The 10,770-nt window shown below is 36.3% G+C and overlaps 1 protein-coding gene across 4 annotated transcripts in view; it reads left to right on the top strand.

The window, feature by feature from the left end:
- Positions 1-907: 907 nt before the first annotated feature.
- The window catches only part of sbno2b (strawberry notch homolog 2b), a 147,224-nt gene continuing 137,361 nt past the window's right edge, over positions 908-10,770 (top strand). For all 4 annotated transcript variants that reach the window (XM_057842270.1, XM_057842272.1, XM_057842271.1 and 1 more), the window contains exon 1: positions 908-1,067. The gene's annotated coding sequence lies outside the window, so the exon portion shown is untranslated. The remainder of the gene's footprint in view (positions 1,068-10,770) is intronic.

The raw sequence follows: 10,770 nt of genomic DNA, 5'->3' as shown, positions 1-10,770 counted from the left end.
GAGGAGGGCTAACCGACATGTAAAACATGTTTGTAGAGGGTGGCTGCCGAGGAGGCAATACCTCCAATATGATTTCGCATTTAAACAAAATTAATGGTTAGTAAAGAGTATCCTGAACGTTTCCCACCAGCTACAAGAGTTAACTCCAGCGTGTTTAGTGTATCTAGCGGTGGTAACACATGTGTTTTTTTTCCCTCTCTGGCAACTGTCTGTTGTGTGTGTATAATGTAAACATTATATGAGTCACACGCACGTGCTTTTTATGGAAAATAATTCAATTATTTTTGTTCTGGGTTTCGGCTCACCTGAAGGACTGCATTTATTTCAATTTTATTTTCAATATTTCAGTTTTTTTTGTTTGTTTTTGGGTTTTTTCTAACTTAACATTATACTTATGTTCCAATTTGCTAATATTTTTTTGGGGGGGGGGGAATCCTGTTTAATGGAATTGATATCATTATTATTATTATTTTATTTATTTATTTATTTATTTTTATTTAAACCCAGATATCTCAAAGTACCACATTTTAGAGCTGTAATAGCAATACCGTGATGTTTTGGCTTAAGGTTATCATACCGTCAGAATCTCATACTGGTACATGCCTACCAAGGACAATAGTTTAATATCAGGTTGAAAACTTGAAAACATTGAATACAACAGTTTGGTGAAAAACAATTGTTTGTTTGTTTGTTTGTTTGTTTGTTTGTTTGTTTGTTTGTTTGTTTGTTTGTTTCAAACATATGCTTTGCAAAATCATATGCTATGCAAAATCCTTCCAAAATTGAAATGACACAGAACCCCCAAAAATGCACAAGGTCCAGATTTACAGAAAATAGCATCTTCCTCCCGGGCTGTTCGCTGGCAGTTTAGCCATCTCGTGACGTCAGTGGCGGAAATATTTTTCTCTATTCAAAATGGCCCCTCTCAATCAGGAAGTAGAGAAAACGAGTTGCGGCGAATAAGTTGGATAAAATTCCCAATTACGGTCGATTTGACGCCGGTCTCGGCTTGACATCTCCCCGCGTGTTTGGGTTTCGGACTGGGACTAAGCAAAGGCGACGAAAGGGTAAGTTAAATGCGGGATAAGCTTAAAAGCGTAGACTGTCGCCGTCGGCAGCTGCCTGATATCAAGAGGCGTCCTAGGCAGCCTCTCCTAGGAGCGCATGTTGTTAACATCGTATTACGCCGGCGTAAATGAACCAAATAAGGTTGGCCTTCTTTTGGGCGAATATGTCGTCTTTTAAACACGCGTGTGTGTCAAATATAAAAATGCAGTCATGCCTGTGTTTTTATAAAGGTGTATTAACACTCTTTGCTTATTTGTAAGCGAACACTGAGCAGTCACTGCGTAATACGCGAGCTCCGTTTACTACGTAGTAACATCCACACAAAATGCCAATTGGCCATATTAAGGCTGTTTTCTAATAGACGTTTGGACAGCTACCAACGCTGTTACCTGTTGTGAAAATTAATGAAAAAGCAATGTATGTTATGTACATTATGACGTTAAATGTTGTCATTTGGCTGCGTTAATCCCCGCAGTAGACAAAACGAACGTACCCCATGGCTACAAGCTATGCTAAAGGAGCTAGTAATTATCAATTTTACGGCTTGTACTATTCACCAATAAACCACAATGTCCGACATTTTACCATCTGTACTGTTAAAACTGTCAATTGGCACACTCGATGTAGTCATGATTATTCAAATATTTTTTAGTGGGTTGTTTTGTCGTATGGCAAACTAGCAGCGGTGATAGAGTGACACTGTAATATATAGCTTGAGCTGCCTTCCTTTGTGTGTTTGGAAACAGATGTGGCTCACTTTCTCAGAAGAGTCTTCATTTTCACTCTGTTACTATAGCATGAAACAGACCTTGGAACTCGTGTAGAAATGATTTTCATTTGTGAAAGTGGTGCTTTTCTTGTGGTGTGCGCCAGCATAGTCGGTGTAATCAAATGACTTTTAAATGGCTGTACAGTACTGTATAGTGAAAGGTCTCACTATTCGCTGGTGTTACGATGCATACTCTGACGCGAATAGAAAAAAATCGCGAAAAATGGACACGGTAAACCTGCCTCATTTTTGTTGAAATTATCTGAATTATTAAATTAAAAGCTGAATACCCACTCCCAAACTATGATGTTATCATCCACAACAGACAAATTTTGTTGCGGAGTTATCCGAAATGTGTTAATTATAGGGCTGTCAAACGATTAAAAATTTTAATCGAGTTAATCACAGCTTAAAAATTAATTAATCGTAATTAATCGCAATTCAAACCATCTCTGAAATATGCCATATTTTTCTGTAAATTTTTGTCGAAATGGAAAGACAAGACAGATCAACATACTGTACATAAGTACTTTATTTGTTTATTATAACAATTAATCCACAAGATGGCATTAATAGTATTAATATTTAGGGCTGTCAAACGATTAAAAATTTTAATCGAGTTAATCTCAGTTTAAAAATTAATTAATCGTAATTAATCGCAATTCAAACCATCTCTAAAATATGCCATATTTTTCTGTAAATTATTGTTGGAATGGAAAGATGAGATGGATGTATACATTCAACACACTGTACATAAGTACTGTATTTGTTTATTATAACAATAAATCCACAAGATAGCATTAACATTATAAACATTCTTTCTGTGAAAGGGATCCACAGATAGGAAGACTTGTAATTCTTAAAAGATAAATGTGAGTACAAGTTATGCTAATTTTGATAGTTTGTATATTGTGACTAAATGTTGCCATCTAGTGTATTTGTTGAGCTAAACGAAATGTTTGAATGGAGTTTGACCAAAGTCTGAGTATTATTTTGCATAGCTATTTTGATTGGGAATGCCAGTTCTCTTTGCATTGAGCGCTTGTCTTTTTGTGAACATTATTATTATTATTATTATTTTTTTTTAGGGATAGGAATATTATTTTTGTTGTGCTTTCACTAAATGATACTGTCACGACTTAACTGTCCTTAACTGCCCAAATGCTTGATGGGAAGTTGAGCAACCATGACTCAGTGGTGGCTGCGAATGGTATATCTTTTCTACGTTGTGTACAGTACGGGGTGTTAAGAAAAAGATCATCTCCTGTCAGTCTTCCCCACATCGCATGCCGCAATAGTTATAATTGTTGTGGAAGAGATGCAAAGCTTATACCAATAAATAGCACGGCTCCAATGAATGCCTGTGTCTACTCCACTTGCTTGACTCTGCCTCTTTGCTCTCAATATACATAAAACGGTGCCATTGTAGTTTGTTCGCGGCAATGCGTGAGTGGGTCGTTCCGCACATGCGTTAGATATTTTAACATGATTAATTTGAAAAATTACCGTCGGTTAACGCGATAATTTTGACAGCCCTAGTTCAAATAGTTCAATTTGAAAGTCATAACATCCGCCTTAAAAATAAACCAGTTAGACAGAGAAAATTCTACAATAGAGCGAGCTTTCATGTATGACGCTGCATCGCAATCTGTAGGAAAAGAAAAACATAATACAAATGATATCACTGTAAAAAGTAAAAAATATAATGTGTACCTTGACTCACAGGTGACCGAATTTACAAGTTTTTTTTTTTTTTTTTTTTTTTTTTTTTTTTTAAGATACAGGTAGTGGAGTTCGAGTAGCGAACAAACATTATGATGAAATTAGTGCTGCAATGATTAATCGATTAACTAGAGTAATTCGATTAAGAAAAAAAAAGCTTTCAATCAAATTTCGCTGCTTCGAAGATTTGTTTAATTTGAGTGCCGTTGCAATGGTTTGTTTTGAAAGTGTTTGCATTTAGTTGGGTGGATACACTGCCCTCTATTGACAACAATAAATATGACATTACTTGTCTATAATGGCTGAATCCAGCTGCTCCCTGTTAAGACCAACATGAGCTAAATTTTTGGTTGAGATCATTTTTTTTAAAATGCATTCATAATTTAGTTTGTAGGTATATTTAGCCTTTTTTTTTTTTTTTGTGGGAAAATGTGTTTGAACGGTTTGTTAAGAGCATTGTAAAAAATTTTTTGCATTTTATAACATTTAAACAGGCAGAATTTTGCTATGCAAGTTAGCCAATTGTTCTTTTGTCCTCATTTACCTCATTTTTGTTTCTTTATACCGTTTGAGGGTAGTTTGAAGAAAAACTCAAGGTATTTTGTATTCGCAAATAATGCTCTTTTGAAAATGCGATCTTAGCGAGCAAAAATATGTCAGGTATACACACTTGTTTTTTTTTTGTTTAATATCGCCGAAAAAAATTTCTGCAATGCATAAAATGTTCATAATCAGATGATTACTCTATTATTCTAACTAACTAATCGATCGATTAATCGATTACCTAAATAATCGACAGCTGCAGCTCTAGATGAAATTATACATTTTAGTGGCAGTGTACTTTTGAGCAAGCAGCAGATGGTATAATACAAACAATTCTTCCGAACAAGTCCAAACGAACTACCAACTAATCGACCCTTTAGCCCTTTTTTTACTGATAAAATTCTGGTAACCACAGCTGCCAGTATTTTACTGTAAATTTGAGGCTTTGCTTTTCACAATGGTGTAAAAGTGTGTGTGTTGTAAAACGTAATTTAGACAATTTCACGTCATGTGTTTAAACAGTCTGCTACCTTAATGCTGACCCACAATACAAAAGGTCATAGATGGGTTGACATAACTCGCATTGATTTGCAGTGCGATAACGTTGAAACGAATGGATACTTCAGCACAAACAATGCAGGCGAATTATGTAAACGGACAGTATCAATATACAGTAAGAGTGGGAACCTCAGGGCACCTGACGATACAATACGATTCGCGATACAAGGCTTACGATAACGATTATCTCACGATATCACGATACAGCGATTATCGATATATTGGTCAAATTTAGACAGGATATTCTACGATACAACTGTTGAAATGGGAAAAAAAAGATGTTTCAAAATAGAAAAAATACTGTTCAAGTCATTTATTAAACAGTGACACCTTTTCACTGCAACATTGCTGTAAAATATAAATCTACTATAAATTGTGTACCTGCACATATAGAGGAAACAAACCACAACCACTGATATTTCTTTGAGAGATCATGATGAATGGCACCCTTAATTTCTTTAAAGTTTGAAATCTTTTGAAAAAAATTTAACAGTGCTGTAGGTGTCAGTCATCAGTTGAGCTTGGAGTGGGGGAATGATAAAATTGGTGGGTCAACTCACGGCTTTAGCTCAACTCATGCCGCTGGATAAAAAACACAAGAATACCTGACTTCTGCTGACAGCCGCAACAAACTCCGTCAACGTCGTTTAACTGGAGATAATAGATATCATATGTATATAGAACCAGATGCTACACGACAGACTCGACTGCGTTAGCAACATTGAAGTATTGAAAACCAGATGTGTTAGTAAACAGCCGCCATCTTAAAGCAGAAGACTTCCCTAGTAGGCTGTTGTGAACCTTCCAAGCGAACCTAATTAACTTTTTATCTAAAATACTCCTAAATCGGCAAAATCTTGACTTGAATCTATCTTCAAAACAGTTTTAAAACTTTCACATTTCGAAAGTAGACAGAAGGGAAATTATGGAATAACGGGGCAAATTTTAACAACTTTAACAGTTGATTCGCAAAATTAAATGAATGTAGTTTAAAGCTGCTGATACAGAATGGGGACTTGAGTATTTTATTTACTGTTTTAAAATGTTAACTTGATACTGAAATAGTCGTTTATTTAAACCTGAGAGGCTCTTTATACAATTTTTGTAACTAATGCACAAAACATTAAAAGCATCTTCTAGCTTGGGGGATTTGTGGGATTTTCCACTGAGGTTGTTGGTGTGTTTTGCTTTTTTAAGACAGTTTACAATATTATTTGCACGTTTTACTGACTGACTATGCCATTTTGTTTGTTATTTATAATGTTTTGTGTTTGTCACTGAATAAACAGGTCAGTTTCTTGTTACCAACCGTTGTGTGTTATTCAAACTCACCTAATTTAGCTGGCTAGTTGTTATCAAGGGTACTAAAACCTTTTTCAACATGAGTCTGACAACTAAGTAAGGAGGCTAAATAGCTTTAAACTTTAACACATGCTCAGATCGATCGGTATCGGCCAGTATCGGTATCGGATCGGAAGTGCAAAACAATATCGGTATCGGATCGGAAGTGCAAAAACCTGGATCGGGACATCCCTAAGTATAATACTGAGGAGTGCTATTTTTCTTTTCTAAAACACGTTAGCAATTTTTTTAAACAGCTGTTTTTAATAAGGTTGAAACGGCAATTCGCGAAAAACAAAAAAACAAAACCCATAAGTCAAAGGCATTTGTATCACAAACAGGACTTGCTCTTTGGTTGGGTTTACATTGAGCAGCTCGCCTTTAGCTACTTCTCTGCTATCAGGTCAACAGTAGAGACAGATTCTTGGCATTTTGAGGTGCTACAGAAAGATTACAAAACGTTTCAAAAGATTACAAAGTTGATCATTTTTTATGTAAGGTTGCAGGAAAATAAGTGAACGGGTTGATATGGTTCACAGTATTCTTGGATCCTTTTGGTACAAAGGCACGATAGAATGTTTGAGATAACACCTAATAGCTCTGAAAACTCTTTTACTTCTTTATTCGCGAGCAAGATTTATGCAAACCTTGACAGAGGTTACTAGGTGTCATTGTCTTTTACCCCTTTCTCTTGCCTCATGAGTATTATAATGTGAAGGTTGGCTACACGCGAATACTTTTTGTCTTGGTTTTCATCAAGTGCCGTTAAACACGGTGAGTTGGTCAATGGCTTTGGTGTCACTTGCTGTCACGTTTCTTTTGTAACCACATCTCTTTTCCTATGGTTCTCAGTAACCATACTTTGCAGAATTGCTGGCTAAAACCACACCACACCAACTGTTTTCCGCCTGACCGTTTCCACACTGACATTGATTCATGTGAAGGAAATGACATATTCATGTCCTTGTGAAAATGTAATAAAGTTGCATGCTTGCAAAGCTCGTAGGTTAAGACATTTAACCATGCTTTTGGATGATGAAAAATTATGCTTTTACATTGTTAGCCTAGATATGTTGATATTGGGAAAATCGTAATCTTTCGGGGAAAAATGGAAACAGAAAAACATTGGTACCTCTACATACGAAGTTAATTCGTTCCAGGACCTTGTTTGTAAGTCGAAACGCTCGTATGTTAAGCAGGATTTTCTCATAAGAATACATTATAATTCCATTAATTCGTTCCACAGCCCGAAAACCTACATTAAATCATTAATAAATACTGCTGGTACAATTACAAATGGCAATTACACATGGCAAAACAAATACATTGTATATAAAAATCGCAATAATATAATAATAATTATTATTCCTGTAATAATGTAACAAATCGTGTTCTAATGTGGCGGATGTGTTTTGCGTGCTGTGCCTGAACGCACCTTGTGGCTGACGTGACCATGAGATAGGTGGGGTAGAGATTTTACTTTGTCTTTTAATGTTGGCGTCGACTGTGGCGGACAGTAGGCATGTTGTGTTACACAAGTTCTGAAATAAATGATTAAAAACCTGACAAAGCTGAAGATTTCTCTTCCAATTGTAATAATTGTCACCTTAACTTTTAAAGACGAGCAAATGGAGGTCGGAGGGGGACCGTCGAGATCCTAGACATTCTACGGCCGTATTTTCGAGCCAGTTCACGGACGCGCACGCCACGCTCATATTTTTCTATAATTTCCATCTTCATTTCAATGTTAAGCGTCACCTTTTTCCTTTTTTTCACCACCTACACTAACCTTCTTGGAAGCCATGTTGATTCTCTAACAAGAAAATCCGCCTGCGTCCGCCTTGCGGGAAAACAAACTGCGGCACTGTCATAAATCGTCGTATTTCGAGCATGTCGTTGGATGTAGAAACAAATGGTGAGTCATATTTTACGTCGGATGTCAAAGCAATCGCATGTCGAAGTACCACTGTACTATATTCCAGGGTTAAAATGTCACCATCACAGAAGAGCGTTGAACTAAACAGGCGACTGGTTAAGGAGCATTTTAACTCTTTAATCTGCCATGCAATAGTAAAAAATGAGAAACAAAACAAGTAGGGCTGCAGCTATCGATTATTTTAGTAGTCGATTAATCAATGAACTAGTTAGTTCGAATAATCGAGTAATCAGATAAGGAACATAAAAAATTAAAACAGCTGAGCTGAGCCTTATGAGGATCTATGTAGAACAAAAGAACAATTGGCTAACTTACATAGCAAAAGTCAGCAGCTTAAATGCTATAAAATGCTGTTATTTTTTATTTATTCAATTTTTTACAATGCTCTTAACAAAGGGTTCATACACATATTCCCACAAAAAACAGCTAAATATACCTATAAACTAAGTTACGAATGCATTAAAAAACATTAGTATAACAAAAACAAAGTTTATGTTGGTCTTAACAGGGAGCAGTTGGATTCAGCAATGTAAAATGAGGCAGACTAGAGGGCAGTGTATCCACGCAAATCAAAAAACTAAATGCAAACATTTTCAAAACAAACCATTACAACACCACTTTAATTAAACGAATACTCGAAGCAGCAAAATTTAATTTCTAATCGGATACTAGAGTTATTCGATTAATCGTTGCAGCCCTAGAAACAAGTAAATAGGTCAGTGTCACAGACGAGCCTCATGAATGTTTTTTTGGGGGGGGGGCATAAAAGTTGTTTGATTTTAAACAGCACTTTATTTTTAGCCTGCTTCACACAGTGAGCAAATTATATTTACACATCAAGTTCTAAAAGAAGCGTTTATTTTCCTTTGTTTTTACACAGAACTAGTGTTTCGCTTCAGCCATTACTCTCCCCGGCTTAACCAACAAAACAGCCAACTTAGACCCACGGTCTCGTAGACAGTTGGAGCTAATAAAAACACAAATACAGGTTTGCTACAATACATTATTACAAAGCTTTTCCTCCGTTCATTTTTTTAGAATTATATGCTTGTGTTATATACCTTTTTCATTATCAAACATTTTCATAATTCTAATGTTATAAAGATATTCAATTCAGAGAATTCCCAGGAAACGTGTCTGTTTGTTTTGAATCTCACTTTTCTCCCCCAAACAATCCTTGGTTAGATGAGGTCAAAGAGCAAAGATCCATAGTTCAGGTTTTGCCCATTCCCCCCCTTTGTTGTCTGAGATTCAGTGTTCATTCTCCTCCCCACTCCAACCGATTGTTAGTAGTGATAAATCTCATTGATGGCCTGTGGGCCGATTAGAGGGAGGGTGAAACGAATGTGGAGCAGTGTAAAATGGTGGTTAGAAATACGGCTCTGCTTTCCTGGAAACTCACAAGACCATGGATTTTTGAGGGTTTAGGTTAGTGTGAAAGGACTAGCAGTTGTTGGTGGAAAATGAAGCCGCAATGTTTTGGGGCAAACAAAGTGGTCTTTTATGATGGCCTTTTAGAACACCCTGACCGTCTGTTATCACTAGTGTTCGCCACATAATATCCAGACTTTCCTGGGAACTGAAGATCCTTCCGAGATAGCAATGAGTCATCCAGGAAGGAAAAATTAAATAAATTTGACATCTACATTGTTTGATGAGTGTGTTCCTTTGCCATGGCTAATAGCATTTTAGTAAGGACTGAAATCATTTGCAGTTCTCTGTAAAAATTGAGCTCTAAATAGCAGTGTTGTTGTCTGCTGTGCCTGATGTATATGCTACATCCTGATGTATATGCTACATCTCTGCTATTGTAATTGCTGATTTGTTCACGTTTGGACCCAATTTCACCCCATACTGTCATTCCCGCCAGCAGCTTAGCCTGCCCTGTATTGAATTTACTTGTGTAAATGGCAGATATACAGGTACCTTGAAATTCTACTCTGATACCCCCAATTTGGCCAAATTTCAAAATTGTCACATATGCATGTGTGATACATCACAGGAAAGCATAAACCCTCAATTTTCTGGAGGAAGAAAAATTTTGAACAGGAAGCCATTTAAAAAATAAAATAAAATAAATAAACCCAACCCTAACTCGAGGTGAGAACATGAGAGAATTAAAGACACCTTGAGTTTAGGGAGATATTATCGTGTATTTACATACCTGTCAAGTTGTACGGTTTTGACGTAATTTGTACAAGTTAGCACTGATTTTTAAATGTGTAAGCCGTATGTTCAAAATATGTATGTTTTTCGTGCATTACGTTTTTTTTTTTTCGCCGTTCGGATTTTGTCACCGTTTCGGCAATGAGACAATGCACCGAAAAGGTGTGCGTTATTATGCGTTACTACGTTGGTTGAATTACGCGAGAATAGTCAGAGACACGGAGAGAGAAGAGAGGGAGTGGGAAGCAGGGAAGAGTGTTGTGACACTGTTGCAAACACGATGCTAGTCTAGGTGGCATATATATATGTATGTATATATATATATATATATATATGATAGATAGAACTAGCCGCAAAATGACAGACTCGGCGGTGTTAGTAAGCAGCTGCCATCTTATAGCAGTAGACTTCTCAGAAAGGCTCTGTTGTAGTGAACCTTCTTAACAAACCTAAGTAACTTTTTTTCAAAAAAAAAAATCCTAAATCGGCAAAATCTTGACTTAATTCTATCTTTAAATGATGAAACAGTTTTGAAAGTAGACAGAAGGGAAGTAATGCAAAAACGAGAGCAATTTTAACAACTTAAACAGTTGATTCACAACATTAAATGACTTCCAAACATAGCAAAGGTTACTTTTTTTTTAAATGAAAAAAAAAACCACGAACG

This window comes from Corythoichthys intestinalis, chromosome 7, assembly GCF_030265065.1.
Source record: "Corythoichthys intestinalis isolate RoL2023-P3 chromosome 7, ASM3026506v1, whole genome shotgun sequence".
NCBI classification, from domain to species: Eukaryota; Metazoa; Chordata; class Actinopteri; order Syngnathiformes; family Syngnathidae; genus Corythoichthys; species Corythoichthys intestinalis.
The sequence above is the reverse complement of the archived record's forward strand: the minus strand, read 5'-3'. Positions and strand labels throughout refer to the sequence as shown.